Raw genomic sequence first — 22,144 nt, forward strand, 5'->3', positions numbered from 1 at the left:
TCTAGTATATACATACAACTCTTCTCTACAATATGATTTATAGTGGTTCAGGGTTGTTCTTCAACAATGCTTCTTTTGTATGTTTCTTTCCCACTGTTTCTTTTATGACAAAGTCTTTAACTAAGAGAACATTCATGGGGGAAAAAAAAGGCAAAAGATGTACCTCCCTGAGTCCTGCGATCAAACCCCACATGGGGCTCTGTGCTCAGTGCAGAGTATGCTTGGGATTCTCTCTCCCTTTTCTTTGGTCCCTCCCCTTGCATGCTCTCTCTCTAAAATAAATAAACAATTTTTGTAAAAAAAGATGTACCTCCCTGAAAGATGAATGGATTTCTTAAGTCTCCAATTTGAAGATGCCACTACAGGGAGCACAACACCTCCTTATTTTCCAGTTTGCCTAAATAGAGAAAAGATAAATGATTATAGCTTGAACTGCAGCTTTTTTTTTTTTTTTTCTCAGATCATTCTTTGGAGATAGATGATGTCTAAAGAAAATAAGTGTATCAGTATCCTCTATTGAGTTTATTAAAATTGGTGCATACTTTGGATGTTTATGATTTACTCTTCCTAGAAGTAAATTAAGGAAGATCTATTTAAAAAGAAATATACTTAGTCCTCCCTGAGGTCTCTTTATTCCTAAAGTTTCTCAAAGAAATATCGGCTGCAGCCTGTCCTTTTATGGAATCACCTTGCAAATGGAGAGGGTTGTGACAAAGGGCAGATTTCCACTATTGCTTCTGAGTGGTCAGGGGAGAGTGGAGTTTGGATTTAGAAAAGAGGGATTAGGAATGCATCTTCATTTGTGTCTTTGAGTTTTTCTCTTATGACTCTAAAGTGTGGGTTTTGGTGTTTGTAGTTTTGTTTTGTTTTGTTTTGTTTTTTGAGAAATCACTCATCCTATCACACCAAACATACACACACACACACACACACACACACACACACACACACAACCATCCCTTTGACCTCCAAGAAGCCACAAGATGATTTGGAACTGAGCTGAAGACTCCACCAAAATAGGCACAGAGCAGCTGGCCTTTCCCATAAGCCTTTACCCACCCTGTTTGTGGGAGAATATATGTCAAAGCCATTCTTTGGAGGTCTTCAGGGATTGGCACCACCCAGGAGTAGAGAATCAGACTAGAACAAAGGCATTAATTGCAAAGGTAACTGTTGGACTATGAAGGCTTTCTATCTCCTCCAGGGTCCTAATGCTGCTCTCTGCCACGAGCCCTGAAGCTGTGATGCCTGATGAGCTCCATTTCCTTGGCCTAACAAAAAGTCAGATTTTGGATGGGGAAGGAGAAGACAGTCTTTCCAAAAGTACCCATTCCCTGAGTGTCCTTGGGAACGTCAGAGAGACAAGAGGCTCTGTGTTGAGTCCCTCTTGGGAAAAAAATTGCTTTCTAGAGCAGAGAGCAGTCTGATTAGATTAGATTGAAATGAGAATATAGTGGTTTTATGATGTGAAGTGCCTCATAAGAGAGCATGCTAAGGCTGGAGAAGAGTGAGAGGACAGGACTATTCACGCCTTTCAGAGCAGAGTTTCTTAGCATCGTGGACAGCCAGGAAGGTACCACTGGCATGGAAGAGAGTGGTAAAGTCCCAAAGCCTATCCTTTTTGGAACAAAATTCAGGATAGGGTAAGGTCCTTAAGACGTTAGTACAGAGGCCAGGAAACACGACTCTGATAATTGTCTCTGCTCTATTCAAAGTCACTGCAGACTTTGAATAAAGTTTGGCTGTTTGAAATGAGAGGGTGTAATATTTCTCAGTAGTGCTGCTCTGACAATCCTGATTCAAATGCCAGCTTTTCCATCAAGTTGGTCGAACTCTTACTCTCCCTTAGTCTCATTTCCTCCTTTGTAATATAGGGAAGATGCATGCTTACATCACAAGATTGTCAAAAAGATAAAATAACATTATCATGTGCATGGAAGCCTCTCAATCACTTTCACCAGTATCTAGCAATTTCAAATGTTTATTATTCTGTTATAAAACACAAATGAGTTCCCTAAAGAATTGGTTACTATATTTTTGTACATCTTGGTCCAGCAATATGATCTCAGTTGGTTCTTCTTTCCAAAAAATATGGGCAGTTATTGAAGTGCCCTACATAAGGACTCTCTGGCTTCCATTTGAGAAAAGAATTTGACCAAAGCAGAATTTAAAACTTTCAACACAGTCCAAATCTATATGTACATATAAATTAATATTGTGAGCAGTAAAATAAGAAATCGGCATCAACTTGAAGCTAAAACAGTATTGCAAAAAAAGACAACTCTGGAGATTGAAATGAAAATGTCCTGCTTGAAGCTAAAGGCAATAGAATTTCACTTTCCACTTTCATTTCTGGTATTCGGACACCATTAGGCATTTCCCTTCTTCCAGAGCTATAGTATTACCAGTATAGTTTTAATCACAATGTCAAAAAAAATCCAGCATTTGCTCTGGTGCTAAAGACACTATTTCTCAACTGAGAATATCATGTGCTCAATTTATGAAATAGTTAACGTAAACAAGATTGATTTAAAAACCAAACATTCTCCAGACATATTGTTTTACTAAGGAAAAAATACAAGGAAAAAAATGCCTTCACTTTGCTGCTTAATTTTAAGATCCCCTTAAGAAATGAAATTTGGGGGCGCCTGTGTGGCTCAGCAGGTTAAACATCTGCCTTCTGCTCAGGTCATGATCCAGGGTCCTGGGATCTGCCCGCCTTGCTCCCTGCTTACTGGAGAGTCTGCTTCTTCCTCCCCCTCTGCTCCTCTCCTTGCATGTTGCACATGCTCTCTCTCTTAAATAAATAAATAAAATCTTAAAAAAAAAGGAAATGAGATTTGGGAAGCTATTTGTCTTTCTAAGGGAAGGAAGTGGAGACCAATTATAGAAATAAATGTCATTGAAACTGTGGGTCAAGCCGTTTCCCCTTCTGAGCACTTTGTTCCAAAGCCAACCCTATAAAAAGCCAATGTATATGGCAAAATGGAAATAAAGATTCCTGAAAAATAGGCTAGAACAAATTAGTCCTTCAAGTAAGTCGATGTAATAAGAAGGACTCCTGTTCCTGTAAGAGTATTGCTCCATCCCCATTCATTAAAGGATTGTAGGAAAAATGTCGCCAGAAATCTGGCATCAACTGTATAGTTTGATAGGCAGAAGAGATAAGCAATTAAATTATAATAATTAAAATAACAACTTATTATACCTTTTGGGATTAATTCAACAAGTATATGTTTATCTATTTCTTGCTGCTTTTGAGACCTGGAGCATTAAAATGTTTTCTGTGAGGGCGATGCAGCAGCACCTTAGTGGTCCCACTGACTGGAGCTGATTAAGCAGTTCTATGTTTCCACCTATGCACCACCTCATTCTTCAGCCTCTTTTATCCGTCCCTCCCCCGAAAGTGTCCGAACTAAAAGGGGGCAATCTTCATTTTACAGTCCTGGCTCAGAATCATCTCAGATGAAACCTCAAGCACACGATTCATTTAAAGAGGATTAAACCTCATTGTTTCAAAGATCCAGTTTCTATCTGACGGCGTTAAAGGTCCATCCCCTCCACATACAGGCCAGGGTGGTGGCTTTTAAGCCAATCCAGCTTCAGCCTGCCCTGAAATGGTCAGGATCCGCTTGATGGCTTGGGGATCAGGAGTAAAGATGACATGAGCTTGTGGCTAAGCAAACTTCACCTCTGGGTTTTCCTCCTACATCCAGAAGTGGGGCAGGAGAGGGAGCTGGAGGAAGAACAGATTCCGGGAGGGGGCAGTGTGAGAGGAAGGGAAGCGCCCAAAGAGTAAAGGTCTTTTAAATCCAAAGAGGAGAGGGGGCACAGAAGGGGAACGTGAAAAGAAACTTTCACATTCGCCCAGGCAATGACTTACGCTCGGGAGGGTGCGGAAACATGAATCTCAGACCTTGCATGCGAGCAGGTTCATTAAAATCAGTTCCAGCTCCACAATCTGGGACTTCTTCATCAGCTGTAGTGGAAGACGGACGCGCAGTTCTTGGCCTTAAATATCCACGCATTGACGTGGGCCAGGACCACGGACAGCTCCCGCCCCAGGTCCCTGTGCCTCTCCTGTGCTGGGCAGTCTCCAGTTCCACCCCAGAGGACAGGGAGTGCGGCTGCCCCGATCGGCCTCCTCTGGCTCTGCTCCCTCCCCAGCCACCTCTGGGTGTGTTCTTTAGGATCCTGGGGTTTGTCCTTGAGCTAAGCGCCCGCAAAGGTCCAAAGCCAGAGAACCAAGAATGGGGCTCCTTAGGAAAACCGAGTCCTCAGCTCCCTGGGAGCTCACATTCAACTCCAGAAAGGCAGCACCCAGAAGATGACTGCGGAGAGAAGGCAGCCGCGGGGTCCCTGGAAGTAGACCGGGCGGAGGTGACCTTGCTTTTTCTCCCCCGGGGGTGGCTGGCTTGTTGAAATCAACCTAAGTCGTCGAGGTACCGCTTCGTACTTTACGTCCATTTTCCCTTCAAACTGAAGGATAAGGGGGAGAGACGTGTCAGAAGACTCCGCACAGCGGAGCTGAGATTTCCCAGGGTGATAAGCTCACTCTCTGCTTTTCCCTCCACACCCCAACTCCAGCCCTTCCTAACTGACTCTCTGGGGGGAGGAATTGGCCAAATGTGTAACGCCCTTACTCACAATCCCCCTTTCCATTGTCCCAGATTCACCAGACACCTGGTGGTCTCCACACTCCCCACATCCCCTCTTTCTGAATCCAGCAATGTCCAGGTCCTGTGGAAAGAGCTGATAGGAAAGTGGGTGACAAGGGCCAAGCTGGGATTAAGGCCTGGGGGCTCTTGCCTTCTGCTGAAAAGTGAAGAGAGAATGTGAGATTATTCTGCTTCAAGTTAGTCTTCTCTCCTGGTTTCCATTATAAATGTAGAGGCAGAGTGCAAGGAGAAAAAGCCTTCCTGTTTCTCCAGGACGGAAGAAACATTTCAGATACAGCCTTTGTTTAAGAAGCTGGACATTCTGTGTGAGCATGGTGGGGATAAAGGGAAGGGATGGAAAGCATATTTCAAGTCAGCTGAGCAACAGCTTCCAAGGCTTTGGTCTCTGTGAATTCAAAAAAACTCAGGGCTGGCCCTGAAAACAATGGTCAGGTTGGAAGGCTACACCTAGGTGGAGGTAGCAGATCGTGGAGAGAAGATGGAGGAAGGAGCCTACCAGGTCTTCCTCTTGGTTGGGTATTAGAATGGGAATGCAAACACACTATTGCCTTTAAGGATTCGTAATTTAAATCATTGTTAATGGTTGCAAACATCTAAACTAGAATTAGAAGCAGGAAATATTAGTAGAATGGAGTTTGGGAATCAGAAAACTGCTCAGTTAGACTTTACCTTCTCAGTTCAAAGGGAGAAAATCCCAACCATCTGACATCTTTCATCCTGAATGATCTAAAAAGATACCACCTGGAGAGTGTAAAAAGACACTAAATGAACTTTGCAGCAATTTTTTATTAGCAAGCATTTTGAACAGGTCAAATGTCTATCAGTAAGAGATTGTTTAGGTAATTACAATCTGTATAATGAAATGTACAGGAATGAATTAAAAACAAAATGAGCTAAACTTTGTAAATACTGACTATCAAGGAAGTCTAGAAGGTATTGTTAAGTAAAAAAACCATGATCATATTTTTATTTTTTTTTAAAAGCTGTCAATGATATATAGGTATGTACATGGCCTATAGGTATGTTTCTATAATCACAGAAGAAAGAAAAGACTGGTGAGGACCAGATTTGTTGACAGTTGTTTCTACTAGGACTAGAATGGGGGTTGGAGACTACTCTCATTCTTTACCTTATATTCTATTTTAAAGAGAAGAAAAATGATGTGATTAAAAATAATTTGAATTATGTTTTTTTCTCTTGTTTTTATTTTCTTTATTTCAAAATTTTTCTTTTTAAAGAATTTATTTATTTACGTAAGATAGAGAGTGAGAGAGAGCCCAAATGACAGGGAGAAGAAGAAGAGGGAGAAACAGGTTGCCCGCTGAACAGAGAGACTGACATGGGGATTTGTCCCAGGACCTCGAGATCACAGCCTGAGCTGAAGGAAGATGCTTAACCAACCGAGCCACCCAGGAACCCCATATTTCAATATATTCTGTAACAAAAATGTACTAATGAAGTCAGAAATAAACAGGTACATGAAGGAGTCAATTACTGATCCACCTTTCCCTTTAGTTCTTTGAAATAGAGATCCACCATCTAGAATAAAGATCTGCTCCCAGAGCCAAGAGTACATTGTCCCAGCTAGGAACTTACATGAATATAACATTTCTAAGTCCAGTGTCAGCCTGGTTATTGATACCTTAAAACAAGATTTCAGAGATATGCATATTCATCCAGAAGAATATCCTATGTTTCTATTAAGACTTCATAAATCAAAATTGAGTAGAGATGAAGTGTTACTATTTCCCTGCATTTGTTATGTTCATTAGCCTTGTTTCCTTTTAAAAGTTGTTCCTGGAATTGCCCAGCTCCACAGTCTACTCAAAGCTTTGCTCTTTTAGAACTTTCTGATGAAGGAGACAGAATAACACAGTGATCATGCAAGGGAATTGAAATCAGACGGAACCCTTGTTTTCCCATTCACTGAATCAATGACCTCAAGCAAATTATCTACCACATTGTGCTTCTGCTCCCTTATCTGTAATGTGGGGATATAATAATACCTACTTCATAGATGAGGTAAGAGCATTAACTAAGAAAAACCTGTCAAACTTAGAAGAATGTGAAGTGTCAGTAGTTACTATCACTAACTCTGCCTAGAAAATGTAAATCAAGTTAGGAGCAACTTGGATCTTCTCTGAAACAAAACAAAACAAACAAATAAACAACAACAACAACAACAAAAACAAAACAAAACAAAAAAACCTTACCACTTACTGAGGGCAAAAGAAATAGAGCTGGAGAATTGGGAATAGACTGAGGATCTTGAAGCTACAGTCAGCATACTTCCATGGAATAAGGTGATGTTTTAAGATTCAGAACCCCAGAATCAACTCCCAGCTTTACCATTTACCAGATACTTGCACATGAACAATTATGTTACCCTTCTTCACTTTTTGTTAACTATAAAATGTCAACAATAATAGTGCCCAGTTAATACAGTAGCTTTGATAATTAAATTAATCCTAAGTACTCAATACATGCTAGCTTCTACTTGTCTTCAGATGCTATCAGTGACCCAGCCTCTCTACCCTTACTACTTCAGGGCAAAAGGCTAACTTCCAGGGCCAGTTGCTTAATTTCTTTCTGAGTTTTATCTGATTCAAAGCACTTTCTCTGCTTTAATGGTAAACTAAAATTTTCTGGAAATTAATAACCTCCCATCAGTCTTCTACCAAGACACCGGCTCCCAGAGTTTCCTGATTGGGATTAAGCTCAGTTGCCCACAATAATAGCTGCTTGATAACACTCCCTTTAGTTACTGCCTTTCTTTCTCTGTTTCTCTTTCCTACTTTTCTAACTTTGATTCTTAAACTATTTGTACTAGAGTTCTTTTCCCAGGGTCTGGTTCTGGGAGAAACCAAACTAGGACAGAGGTTCATAGTGTTTTGTGATGATGATGGCAGCATCTGTTGCTCATACAAGCCTCTGCATTATGTCCTTCCAAGATTGCCACTCAGAAGCCCAAATACTATGCAATTATTAATTTTAATGTTTCTTTGTTCTCTCTTAACTCAGTTTCCTTACATTTCCCTGGTTTCTAATGAAAATACAAGATCTTGACAACTGTCGCCATCTGGTAACCATGGATGGACCCAGTTTGGACCACTATCTCCCTGAAAGTGAAATGTCCTTGTTTATTTGAAATCCATTCTATGACTTACTATTACACTCTCTGAAATTCCAGAAAAAGATTCAAAGTAGGCTTTCAACTGCTCTGAAAGTAAATACCATCATTGACACTGTCACACAGGAATCTGAGAGGCAAACTCTTATCTTTTCAAAGAATAGAAGTTTGAATGTGGATTTAGGCTAGTACACAGGCATATAGAAAAATCAAAAATTCTAACCCCAAACACATAGACAAAGGTAAATTGAAGTCTCCTATTTATGAGTATCATGGAAGGAGCAATTCCACGCAGGAGAGGGAGTAGGACGGATTTAGACAAGCTAGGTTCCCATCCTAACTTCTCCACCACTACTGTGTAACCTTTGGAAATGGCATTTAATCTAACTAAACTTCGGTTTTCTTATTTGAAAATTGGAAATAAGAATATATACATACATATACACATACATATGTCACAGGTTTTTTCCTGGGGGTTAAATATGCTAATGTATATTAAGTACTTAATACAACAGCATATAGTAAGAGTCCAAGAAATAATGACTGTCATTTTCCTTACTGATAATAACAACAACATTTGATAGAGGAAACATAAGGCACAATATAGTATGCACTAAAATTTATAGATTCTGGAAGCCAAAAAGACATCATAGACATCTTACACAGCAATTCTCTAACTGAGGTAAGATAGAAACCACATTCTACAGAGCCCACAATTGGTTTCAGGAAACAAATGCAATAATTGCTCACTACATGTTAGATATGATGGTATTGGTGTTGCTGTTGGAACTACAAGCAAAGGGAAGAACTGGTTGTTGGAAGCCTTTAAGGTTATAGATCAGTGAAAAGCCTATTCATTGTCACCTGGAAGGTGGCCACAGGTAACACTTAACACTAGCTTAAAATAGGGGACCATTTCTTTTCTCTAAGCCAGGAATACGGACAGGAACTTATGCATCTTGGAAGAAGAGGTGGGATTTTCTGGGCTCAGTTTGCCAGGGGGAAAAATGACTTTAATTAGTATGGCACTGAGATGGAAGTGCATAGAGACAGAGGAGGGGGCATACCTTCTGTCTAAACACTTTCAGCCAGTTGATACCTAGATTGTCCAGTTGACTGCTTCTCAGGATAGAATTAATATCCCACAGTATGCAGGTTACATTGCTGCTGGGGACATGCACTTCAGCATTTGCCTTCGAAATTTCTGCTCCATATCTCCAAGCCCCCAAGTTGGAGGTCTTACTCAGAGTGAATGGCTGGAGCTCTTTCAGAAACTTTAACCCTAACAAAGTCATGCTGGCTTGTGGCCTATCTTATCACCATATTGCTCTCTAAAGAAACATTATTTTCATAGCAGAGAGGAATTTTTGAGCAATTTAATTCTTTACCAGAGTATTTGGAAAGGGAATCTAAAGGAAAATTCCATGTCTTTCCTTAAAGAAAATTATTCTTATATTCTATAAAATTTTCTCCTTTCTCTTTCCTGTACTTTGTATCTCTCAAACCTCAGCACGCTCTCTCTCTCTCTCTCTCTCACACACACACACACACACACATTTATGTTCTTATCTCCTGACTTTTGGTTCTAAAAATAACATAGTGTGATGGGTCAGAGCATGGCCTCTAGAATAAGGTTGACTAGTTTTGAAATTAGCAGTGCCAGTGTTTGTTTATGGCCTTGGAAAAGTTGCCTCATATTAGTTGACATATATTGACTTTTACCTTGTGCCAGGTATGTATTAAGTAACTTGTCCAAAATCACTTAGCTAGTTGATAATGGACCCAGGACTTGAGCTCAGGCATCTTGACCCCAAAGCACACATTGCTGGTGATGATACTCTTCTGCCATGCTCTGCCTCAGTTTTTTCATCTTTAAAGTGGGAGTGGGAATAATAATAATACCTCCTCATGTCGGGAAAGGCAATGTACTATTGAGTGATAAGGCTGTAAACCTAGTAAGTAATTTCTTCCTGACATCAAATGTCCTTAATGGTCCTACTTTACTGAGTTAACTGGAGTTCAGAGAAGCCAAGCTACTTTCATACAGTCACACTATTAAATTAGTAAAACAGGCCGGATTTAAATTCAAATTTATACTACTTCTAGAGTAGCTATTCAAACCTACATTCAGCCACCTGCCTATGATATTGGGCATATTTCTCCATCTCCCTGGGCCCCAGTTTTCTCATCATTAAATTAAGGGCTTCCCTCTACACAAAGCTGAGGAAAGAATAAAAATTAGATATGAAAATTTAATTTGTAGGTCTTCAAATGGCATGGAACTGTAAACCAGGGTACCACTGGAGATTTCTAGAAGCTTCCTCTTATTTTGCACACAACTAGGGAATGAACAAAGTTTGATGGAGACAACAGACACACTAAAATTCTCCAAGGACACTATAGATGCTTATTCACCTTATTGGATGACCTATTAAGAGATCCTGCTGAGGAGAGGACAGAGGGATGGCTGCCAAGGTCCCTGGGGTCAGCGATCTAGAAGTGGGGAGATGACCCATTATCTATTTGAGGATGGAAGAAGATTGTCTTTTCTCCTGAAACAACAGGTATTCATAAGAAAGAAGGAAGCTCAACAGTTGAGCTCATGGAGAATTCAGTTACCTACACATCCAATCTTCCTTCATTCCTCTTGCCCTAACTGAATCACAAGGGTTACCTTCCCTTTGGGGGCAGGTGGCTTCAGCCATTTGTTCAACAAATATTTGTTAACTGCCCATCATGTGCCAGACACTATTCCAAAGAATAGAAGTAAAGGTCCAAATTTTGCGAAGCCTGCATCCTGGTATATGGGCAGGGGGGCAGGAAGGGCCATGCAATATAAAGAAATAAAGAAAATAATTATTTTGTGTGACAAGGACTGTGAAGAAAATAAACACTTGGATTACTCATTAAAATAATTCCCAATGATAGATCACTATGTACTCTTGGCAAATAATCTGAAGGTATTCAAAGAATTAAGTGACATCCCTATCATAAACCTTACATTCTTATTTATGTCAATAAGATTTCTCAACAACTACAACTATAAAAAATTAAAAATCACCCATAGAAGTAGAATCAGTATTAGTTCCTATCTTATTCTCATTGTAAATAAATCATATATGAATTAATAGAGATTAAAAATATACATCTAATTAATAAATACATTTGCAATTGAAGTGTACTTTTTTGGTTAATAAGCATAAATGATAAACTAATAATATTTGTAAATTTTGCCAATTCAAAAGAAATATTTTAACCGTTAGGGTCTTATGGTAACAGGGATTTTTTAAAAGTTACTTTTAATTTATATTTATATTTTTGTTGCAAATATCAATAAATTGCTTTTAGAAATAAAATATATTGCATAGGGATAAAATTTTGTGTGCAGTTTGGAATGGAAATAAGACTTAAGAAAATAGGAAGACATAAAATTATAAAATTTTAATGATCATCAAAGTGTTTATCCACATATTTTGAATGGATTATGGTGAATATCAAATTGCAATGGAATTCAGATTTCACTGGATACCTACAGAATGAACTACAGTTTTAAGTGTCAATGTTTTAATTCACCAGGAATTACATTCTTTGCAACATACTATAAACACTTTCAGATGATAACAAGATATATAAGGCACATATTCAATTTTTTATAAAATTGTAATTTTTCGATAAAATTGTTTTAGAGAGTATATGAAATAGGTTTGAATACCATGTGGGTCATCTGTAGGCTGCAGCCATGCTTAGTGACCTCTAGAGGGAGTCTGTCCTCACACATTGTCCCAGTTCAATTCAAGGACAATTTGGAAGGGTCGAGAATTCTTACTTTCATTGATTGCTCCATAAACTGTTAGAAAGGCCCTAGGGATGGAAATCTGACTGGGTGGGAAATGTGTCATAGTGGAAATAGAACTCATGGAGAATAGATAATAGATCTAATGTGAGTCCAGAGTCTATCTCTTTGGTTCTCTGAACAGTGGTTTCTCCACTTGAAAAATGAGAATTAAGAATACCTACCTACCTTTTCCAATCCACAGTGTGCTAGAATATAGTGATAAAGAACACATAATCTGGAATTTGACTTCATGAATTCAAAGTCCAACTTCGCCATTTAGCAGCTAGGTACCTGATGTGTATTTTTTATTTCTCTCTGCCCTCTGTCATACTGTGATAGGTATAATAATAGTACCTACTGAACAGAGTTGTTGTGATGCTTAACCAAATGAATATTTATAGACAAAGTGTTTTGAATAATATGTGGCACATAGCTATTATTACTTATTACCTTAGCTATCACTATAATAATCATTCACACGGGTATTGAAAAAAAATCAAATGGAACAATACATGGGAGTTGTTTTAAAGCATAAGGCTGCTATAAAAATGAAGGAAATGCTGATAAAACTATATTAGTTATGGTGAATTTAGTAGCAAATTGCAGAAAGACAAAAATAAAAAACCCAACTAAAACTGGTTTAACTTATAAGGAAATTTTCTATGCCCCATAACAGTAAGTCCACACATGTGATAACTGGGATTCTAGTGTCATTATTTTGGGCTCTGCTTTATGCATGTGCTTTGTCTTCCTAGTGACTTTCTTCATGATCACAGGATGGCTACTGGCAGAAGCTGAGGCTAGGTGCTTCCTTTCTGCTATGATCTGAATTTCTGTACCCCCCCCCAAATTTATGTGTTGAAACCCTTACCTCAAAAAATGATAGCATTAGGACCTAGGATATTTGGGAGTTTCTTGAGACATAAAGGTGGAGCCCTCAGGAATGGGATCAGTATCCTCATAAAAGAACCTCACAGAGATCCTTCTTCCCTTTCACCATGTGAAGACCATGAGAAAATGCCAGCTACAAACCAGGAAGAGGGACTTCACCAGACTTCAACCATGCTGGCGACTTGATCCTAAACTTCTCAGGCTCCAGTACTGTGAAAAATAAATTATGTTTAACTAGTTTATTCTATGTATAAACTACTCAGTCTGTGCTATTTTGTTATTGTAGCCTGAACGTACTAAAGTTGCTTCCATATAATTAGCCAACTTAAGTCAAGTGCCCATCTCTAGATCTAAAACATTTCTTAAGGGAATACCATGCACTGATTATCTTAACGCTGGGGTCTTAGATGATTCCTGCTGCCAAATGGGATACTGTGACCAGACCAGACCAGACTAGACTAGACTAATCAGGAGCCAGGCTTTGACACTGGGGATGTGAGTCACGTGATATATTTGGATCCCAGCAGGAAGCAGATGATATATTAAAACTAGCTAAGTAGGAGAATTTATTTTTTTTATTTAAATTCAATTACCCAACACATAGAACATAATCGGTTTCAGATGTAGAGTTCAGTAATTCATCAGTTGCATATAACACCAGTGCTCATGATCCATCAAGTGCCCCCCCCCTTAATTCTTTATCCATTCATCCGTCTATGGACATCAGGGCTCTTTTTATAGTTTGGCTACTGTGGATATTGTTGCTATAAATATTGGTGTGCAGGTACCCCTTTGGATCACTACATTTGTATCTTTGGGGTAAATACTAGTAGTGCAATTGCTGGGTTCTAGGGTAGCTCTATTTTTTAGCTTCTTGAGGAAGCTGCTCCATACTGCTTTTCAGAGTGGATACACTAGCATGCATTTCCACCAACAGTGTTAGAGTTTCCCTTTTATTAAATAGGAGAGTTTAATAAAGTGATTATTTTCAAAGTTGTAGGCTGAGTTAGGAACTCAGTAATGGTGGAGTACCCAAGAACTAGCAACAAGAGGGAGCCATTACTAATCCTCAGACCAAGGAGTAGGGAGCTGTTACTAGAATACTCACGTAAAGAATCAAATGGAGAGGGTTGCCCAAGAGGCTCTTTCTCCGTTCCTAGAGAATTGCTGTCAACCTGCAACTACTTAGTAGTGGAAGATGCCATCAGAATAAATGCTCCAAGGTTACTGTTGTACCACTTGCTGAAAGCCACAGTGATGCTGGAATGCATACCTATCACCAGGTCAAGCACCCAGGCTCTAAGTCAGAGTGGAGGAAGATAAAGAAGCATTTGGAGGAGCTAGTGGGATAGTGAGCTCAAGTGAATATGAGCATACCTGGGTGTACAGAAGAAGGGAATGGTACCTTAAAAATCCTGTCTGGGTAGGAAAGGGGAAGGGGAAAGCCGGATAGATATCCAACAGGATTCACTACAAGGATCCTCATTCAAAATAAAATTGTTCTGTCTCTTTTTCAAATGTAAACTATCCAAAATTACAGACATCTCTTATTTGTAAGCAAAATTCACTCTCAAGGGAGCTGCACAAGAAGATAGCAAAGGCTGAGCTGCCACTGCTTGATGAGGGATTCAGGGAAAGTGGGATGTCCTGACCTTTCAGGGAAAAGTGAAGAAATCCATTCCCAGAAGGGGGATTGCAAAGGGAAGTGGCTGTTCCCTTAACAAAGCCAAAGAGGGCAAGCCTAATGAGGCCTAAGCCAGTTACATGGTGTAATTTACTGAATGGTGTTGGCTCTCTTGCAGTATTTTAAGGCAAGTTTTTGGTAATACATGATTAGTAGGGAAAGATTTGGCTGTTGCCATTTTCCAAAGGAAACTTGACTACTCTTAGTAATGCAGAAAAATGTTCTCCTTGGAAAGTTTTATATTTCTATGCAAAGCGGTGTCCCAATCAGAATTTACACAATTTATTATTGCCTAGTGTATGAGGATCAGCTAATTAGTTCTGAACTGAATGTCAAGGTAAACAAATCTCTAAGGGCCTCCAAGACGCTCTATGACTGACACCATCAAGAGCCCATCAAGGGCAAGGTTCTCAACATTGGTTGCACATTAGAACTACTTGGGGATCTTTAAAAAAATGTCCATGCCCAGAATCCACCCCAGAGTAATTAAATAAGAAACCTTCAGTGAAGCCTAGATAAGTGAGGTCTAAGGTCTAAGGTCACTTAGCCCTTTCGAACCTTAGTTTCATAATCTCTAAAATGGGAGCAACAGTAGAAGTTACAACAGATTATCCTGAGGATTAATATTAGAAAATATTTATGACTTTTTAGTGCAGTGTCTGACATAAAGTGAAATCTTAATAAATGCGTACTATTTACTATATGTCTAAACTTAAGCTAGCTGGAGGTCTCAGAAGGATCCCTACATTCTGCTCAGTTGGCTCTGTTGAGTTTTCTATAGCATGGGAGTGGGGATGGGGAGGAGGATGTTGAAGTAGCCAGATCTTTTGTCCCCTTTTAACTGAAGGTCTATGGGTCTACAAAATATTTTGGAGTTACTCTGCATGACAAGCAAGGGCATGAACAAAGAATAAGTAAAAACTACTACTTTGACTGTCAATCATAGTCATTATTTATTGAGTATGCCAGGCATCATGTAAGGCACTTTATATCTTCTCTCACTTAATCCCCACAAGAATCCCACAAAAATAGGAAGTATCCCTCACTTTACTGGAAGATACTTCAGCTCAGAAAGGATGCAAATCTTTCCCAAGATCGTCCAGCCAATACCTGAACAAATTAGGATTCAAAGCCAGGTTTCTCTGTTTAGACCTCAAATTTCATCAGCTGGGTCATGCTGCCTTCCTTTTATGTTACTCCTGTAGTTACTCCTATAACTTCCCTTCAGGAAAGGGGAAAAAAAAAAACCTTAATGAACAAATGGGGCCATATTCCAAGGATGGATCCTTCTCAGCTAGTCTTTTCCTTTCTAGAGTAACATAGATCCGGAGTACTGAAGTTAGAGAAGACATGGTGGACCTGGCTTTGGGCTACAAATAAAATAAATAAGCCCCCCCCCCCCCCCCGCCCAGCCAGAGTTTCTGGTCCAGAGCTTTCCCTGGAAAAAGAATGATTTTCCTCATGGGAATATTTTTTTTCCTGCAGAATGGGTCAGCAGGTAGTGTGTTCTTGTAAGGAAAGAAGGAGCAGCATCTGTCTGTGGTGCTCTTCTGAGGACCTATTCTCATTGTGTTTAGCAGTAGGGGGCAGTTAGTAGGTGGAAGAGGTATTTATAGCCATCTCTAAGATGTTAATATAAGTCAATCCATAACGCTAAGAATGTGCTACTTACTTCCACTGGGAAGGGCGCCAGACCATTGTGATCCAGTTCCCTCTCCCCAAAATGGGGCCACTTGGCCTCACATAAATTTTTTCTGATTTTGGAAAGTGCTTATGTGGAAACCTTAGAAAGATAACATTTTGAATCACATTTACATATATATATTTAATAACTTCATTGAAAAGACAAAATGATGATGATAAGAGTCGAATTTTATTGAAGGGTTTTTTTTTTGTTTTGTTTTAGTTGTTGTTTTTTTTAAATGGGCCAAGCTTTATATGTTTTAATTCATCTAAGCTTCACCATTACCCTGTGTGCTATTGATCAGACCTTTCAGCTTGAGAAGACTGTAGCCCAGAGAGGTTAAATAATTGCCTGATGGATTATGTGGTAGATCTTTGGATCTATCATGTTCCAGAGGAAACAGAAGAAATACTCAAGTGGAGTAAATTGGAATAATTTAATATTGGGACTAGGTACAAAGAGGGCAAGGTATAAGGACATCCAAAAGGCATAGAAAGTATTTCAGCCCATCCAGGTTGACCTCCCTGGGGCACAGAACAGGGTATATGGGTGGAGAATGGACCTGGAGAAGCAAACAGAAAATATTCAGCACACATCTGACCTCAGTTTGGCCAATCAGCTCCTCTCTCTCTCTAGATTGGAAACCGAGCCGCAGAAACTGTCATTAGAAACTGTCCATGGTTCATGACAGAATGTCCACGAATTTCTCTTGCTGAAGAATCTTGACCTTTCTGCTTCCATTCATTCTGTACATTGGAAACTCAGTTCCATAAGAGGTTTCTGATAAGGTCCTTACTTCTGCTTAATCCAATCAAAGTCACTTGGAGTTCTTGCAACCCTAAGGCTCTTAACTAAACAAAGCCCAAGTTTTGACTGTCAACCTAATCGTTCTCAGCTTTGCTAATAGATCACTGCATTTATATCTATAATTCCCAACTGTATTCAACAAGAGCTCCTATACAAGAATAAAGAGAAGGGGGACGCTTGGGTGGCGCAGTTGGTTGGACGACTGCCTCCGGCTCAGGGCGTGATCCTGGAGTCCCGGGATCGAGTCCCACATCGGGCTCCCAGCTCCATGGGGAGTCTGCTTCGCTCTCTGACCTTCTCCTCGCTCATTCTCTCTCTCACTGTCTCTCTCTCTCAAATAAATAAATAAAATCTTAAAAAAAAATAAAAAAATAAAGAATAAAGAGAAGGAGAAGGAGGAGGAGGTGAGAAAGGAGGACGAAGAAAAAGGACAAGAGTAAGAATGGCAAGTCAGGACGTCTTTGACATGAGTGTGTTGAGAACAATTGGTCCCACCTGCCACTTTCTTATGTTGCAGTTTCAAAGAAAAACTTAAGCATAAGGTTGTAATTTTTATGGATTTGGCTATTTTGGTTAATTAAATTTGCTGTTTAACTATTAAGCACCTTTGAATTTTAATCCTAGTTGACTCTTTGTTAAAATGTTATTAGCCGAATCTTGGAACACTGAAAAATAAAATAAAAAAAATAAAGGCAAGAATATTTTTTAAAAAATGTGTTATTAGCTTACTTTCATTCTTTGGTATGTACTGCATCATCCCAGAGAAAAAAATTCTAAGCCATATTATCTGGAATTTTATGTTTACCTGCATTTCCCTAAGAGCTGATTGGAAAAACAACATTCAATCTTAATTTTCTGTCCCTCTTTGTAGAGAAATCAATCAACCACTCATTTATTCTGCAAATATATGTCAACTACCTATGCTGTGCTGGCCTGGGTCGTATTCTAGTTGAGGAATATAAGAATGCCAAGACAGTGTCTTTTCATAGGGGACAACTTAAAACCTTAGCTCCTGATGTTCCTTCTGCCCAGTAGTATCTAGTTTTATGTTTAGTATTTTTTTCTCCTTGTTTAATATTTTTTTAAATTTAATTTTATTTTTTCAGTGTTCCAAGATTCACTGTTTATGTACCACACCCAGTGCTCCATGCAATGTGCCCTTCTTAAGTATTTTAATAAAAACTCCTCTTCAAACTGTTTTAAAACACATCTTAACATCATAAAACACACCTTAAAATCATTTGTTTGTTTCACTTTTCTTGACTGCACCTGTGCAGAGCTTCGTTCTTCCTATTTTAGGTTTCTGGCCAAGACCCTTCAGTCCACCGGAGGGCAGTATATCCTTAAGTAGAAGAGCACTCTCAAGGAAACAACAGGGTTTCTGAATTCCTAGCTTTCAAACACAAGCTTTTGGAGTAGTGTTTCTCAAATGATTGATCCCACAAATATTAATTCTGAAGAATTATACTTGAATAAATGGTTCTATAGTCAAATAAGTTCTGGGTAACTCTCTGGCTTAAACAAAGTTAAAACCTGTACTCCCCATAGGACTTCTCAGAACCTTTGATAGGCTTTTGTGGTGCAAAATCAATACTGAGGCAGGCTCACACTGTGTCTGGCACTATGCTAAGTGCTTCACCTATAACTGGCCCATTTAATCCTCATAATAACCCTATGAGGGGGCATTAATAACACTCTTCATTTTACAAATGAAGAAAATAGAGGTACAGAGATCTTGAATGGTAGCTGAGTTTCAAACCCAAGCCGTCTAGTTACAGAACTTGCATATCTGACCACTCTCCTATAATGTTTCACAATGTCCGACGCTAAGAGGGGGGATTTAATAGTGTTTCTTGAATTTATTTGGCTTTGAAACTCTTTTCTTCCCTCTGATCAATGTAGAGGACTAATGTTTAATAGATCACACTGTAAGAAATGCTTCCATCATGTGATTAGTATTGTTATCCCTCTTTAAAATTTAACTGGAAGTATACATCCACAGGCCCATTATGTAATTGGTGGTTAACTTTCATTCGAATTGTCATTTGATGGGAAGGCTCCTGCTATGCGGATCTCTGCTCTCAAAGCTATTGCCAGTGAATCCAGACTATTGACTGTATTTAATGTCAAATACGAGTCAGAATTGGCTCTTCTGAGGAAGAGAAGAAGGTATGGGATAGGGAGGTATGATTTGTAAGCTACAAGGTTTAGCCAGGGAGCCAATGATAGTGTGAAATGTTCTGGGAAAATGGGAGAAATGTTCACTTTTTCATAGAAGTCCAAAAATAAGACTGAGATTCTAAATAATGTTGAAGAGTTACAGCTGGAACAAGAGTGATATCTCTGACCAACTCAAGGCCTTTTCAGAATAGAGTTAGAAGAGTTAAGGGAAAATCTACTGGGTGTTTGGATGCCAGATAAGCCAGGTGGCTATTTTAAGCAGAACTTTCCAAGATTTAGTCACTTATATACTAACTTCATGATTTTTTTTTCCCTATCAGGATACCCTACTGTTATTTATCTAGTATATTCTATAAACTGTCTTATGCCTTTGTATAAATCTATTTTTCAATGAGCTTAATATCTGAGAACTCATGGTTTTAAAAAATGATTATATTTTTACTAATATATAAATTTAAAAATAATTGTCTGTGATCCATCTAAAGTGGTATGAATACCAGTCTTTGGAAATGCTTTTCTAAAGCCTAAAAACCTGCCATGATGTGGAAAAAAAAAAAAGAAAAAAAGAAAATGGTAGAATAGAGATTAAGTTAAAGGTAAAAATAAATTTAAAGAGTAAGCCTAAAAATGAGTGATGAAATCTGTTGTCACTTTGACATTACAATTTCAAATACTTTTCCTTATGTGTTCCAATTGTTCTTTTGCTTATATTTTAATACAGTGATTGAATAAACAGATAATCTACTTTCATAAACAGATGATCTTTTTTTTGGTTCTAATAACTACAACAAAACACCAAATACACTTGATATAAATTGTCAAACCAAAAAAAAAAAAAACCTTCCTTATTTGGGATATTTTATTTATGACAATCTATATTGAAGCTTTGTGTTAACATTAGCTTTATGGTTATTTAGAAATTAATTTTGAATTTTTTTGAAGATTTATTTATTTTAGAGAGAGATTGGGAGAGGGGCAAATGGGGAGGGAGAGAATCTCAAGCAGACTTCCCACTGAGTGCAGAGAGCAAGGTGGGGCTCAGTCTTAGGACACCAAGATCATGACCTGAGCTGAAATCAAGAGTCAGATGTTCAGCTGACTGAGACACTCAGGCTTCCCTGGTTTTGAACTTTTAAAAACTCATCTTTTGCTTCTAACAAGTACAAGATATATTACTATACCACAAAGCTCACTTCATCAAATGGCATTTCATCAATTCCAAGCTAACCCAAGGCGCTGAACACTCTTCCATATTGGCATTTGACACAGAAATTAAAACACAGAAAGTAAAGTCGTTCCAACAAAATATTAACCTGCAGATTATTTGATAAAAACAAGAGGCACTCCCCATAGTAATACTATCTGATAGCAGTTCTATATCTCTAATAAGCTGCTATTGAATTAGAATTGGGATAGTGTGATGTAGTTCATGCCCAGAGCAGGAACAATGATAGTGACATATAAGCATATAATAACAAACCAAAAATTTACCCAAATAACTTATTTCTGTCCAGACTCCAGATACATAGAATAAATGTCAATTTAATTTGGATAGAATTATATACCTGTCTTTTTTGGTAGTGTTATTATCAGATTTTCTGGCAGCTTAAAAACTATTTATTTGGGGGGCACCTGGGTGGTTCAGATGGTTAAGAATCTGCTTTAGATTCAGGTCATATCTCCAGGTCCTGGGATAGAGCACTGTTGGGCTCCCACCTCAGTGGGGAGTCTGGTTCTCCCTCTCCCTCTGCCTCTCCCCTGCTCATGCTTTCTCTCTGTATCTTTCTGTCTCCAATGAATAAATAAAATCTTTTTTAAAAAAACATTTATTTTCTTTATTGCCACTTGGTAGCAATAAATATAAGTATTATAAAAGCAACTCATGTTTACTCATGTGATAAACATTTATTGCAAGCTCACTCTTGGCAAGATCCTGGAGATGTAGTACTAAACCAGATAGATGTGGTTCCTGGCTTCACAGAACTTAAATTCTAGGTGGGTGAGGCTTGCTAGGATCAGAAAACTTCATCAGTTCATGAACAAGTTCATGAAAGCATTGCCCAGATAATCCTGGAACTAAGACACAAAATTAAGGTACTAAATTCTAGTACCCATGTGAGAGGAAATTAATCTAAATCAAATATTTACAAAACTTGTTTTCTCTTTTTCCCTGCTTCCCAAGTGATGATTCCTTTCCAAGACTAAATTATACAACCAAGGAGATTTCAACTTGATGAACACACCTTATTTTCTTTCTTCTTTTTCCTTCCCTTCCCTTCCCTCTCCTTTCCTTTCTTCCACCTTTTCTCTATTGCTTTTTCTTCATTCATTTATTTATAGATATTGGCTTCACAATTCATGAAGAGTTTCTAGAATAATGGTGAACATATTACTTGTATGACTTTGTTGATGGCTTTGCCATGTAGGTGTGGAGAATTCATTGGTCTATGTGTTAATACCCTTGGCAATTTTAAGCAAGTGAGTAGAGAAGTTAAGGCTTGGATCTAGCCAAACATTTATTCTCTATCATAAATGGATAATCTTAAATGATCAAATAGAGCCAACTGTCTATCTCAGATCCATTAGTCAGTTTATGCCCTAGAGGTATGCTTTGCAGACAGAGAAGTCACAAGTCAAGAAGTAATAAGAATTGGGGCTGGAAGGCATCTTAAAATTTTTCACATGAAAGATCATGAGTAACAATTCTAAGGCCAGGTAGATAACACAAATGTGTGAAATGAATGGTGCATAAGACTCTAGAGGCTAAGTAGCTTGTATCCTTATAGGCTAGCTCCCAGCCAGTTTTATTGCTTGTTAAAATACTCTGTCAGCCAAAGAAAATTAGAACAGTTTCATCCATTAGTGTTAATAAGGACTTAGTATCTAGATCCCAAGAATTTTAGAGCATATCTATCTAGGTAGATAGGTATGCTTCAAAACATAAAAAGAAAATGTCAAAATCAAAGGTAATGTATTAATTAGATGCCTATAAAATGTTGCATACCAACTAACCAACAAACTGCAATTCAGCTGTTTTGTAGCTATATTACATTTCATTCGGAATGTGGAATATGATTGATTTTAACATGCTTGACAGATTTGGTGGGCCTACAAGAATAAAAGTGTCCAGAGCCCTGAAAAAAATGCCAATACTAAACTTTTCTCAATGCCATATTGAGTCACCAAGTTGCCTGTTTGCAAGCCCTAAATGATGTGCTCATTGCCCAGATGAGGAAGTCATGTCCAGGGAGGT

The sequence above is a fragment of the Neovison vison genome, chromosome 12, assembly GCF_020171115.1.
Source record: "Neovison vison isolate M4711 chromosome 12, ASM_NN_V1, whole genome shotgun sequence".
Taxonomy (NCBI): Eukaryota; Metazoa; Chordata; class Mammalia; order Carnivora; family Mustelidae; genus Neogale; species Neogale vison.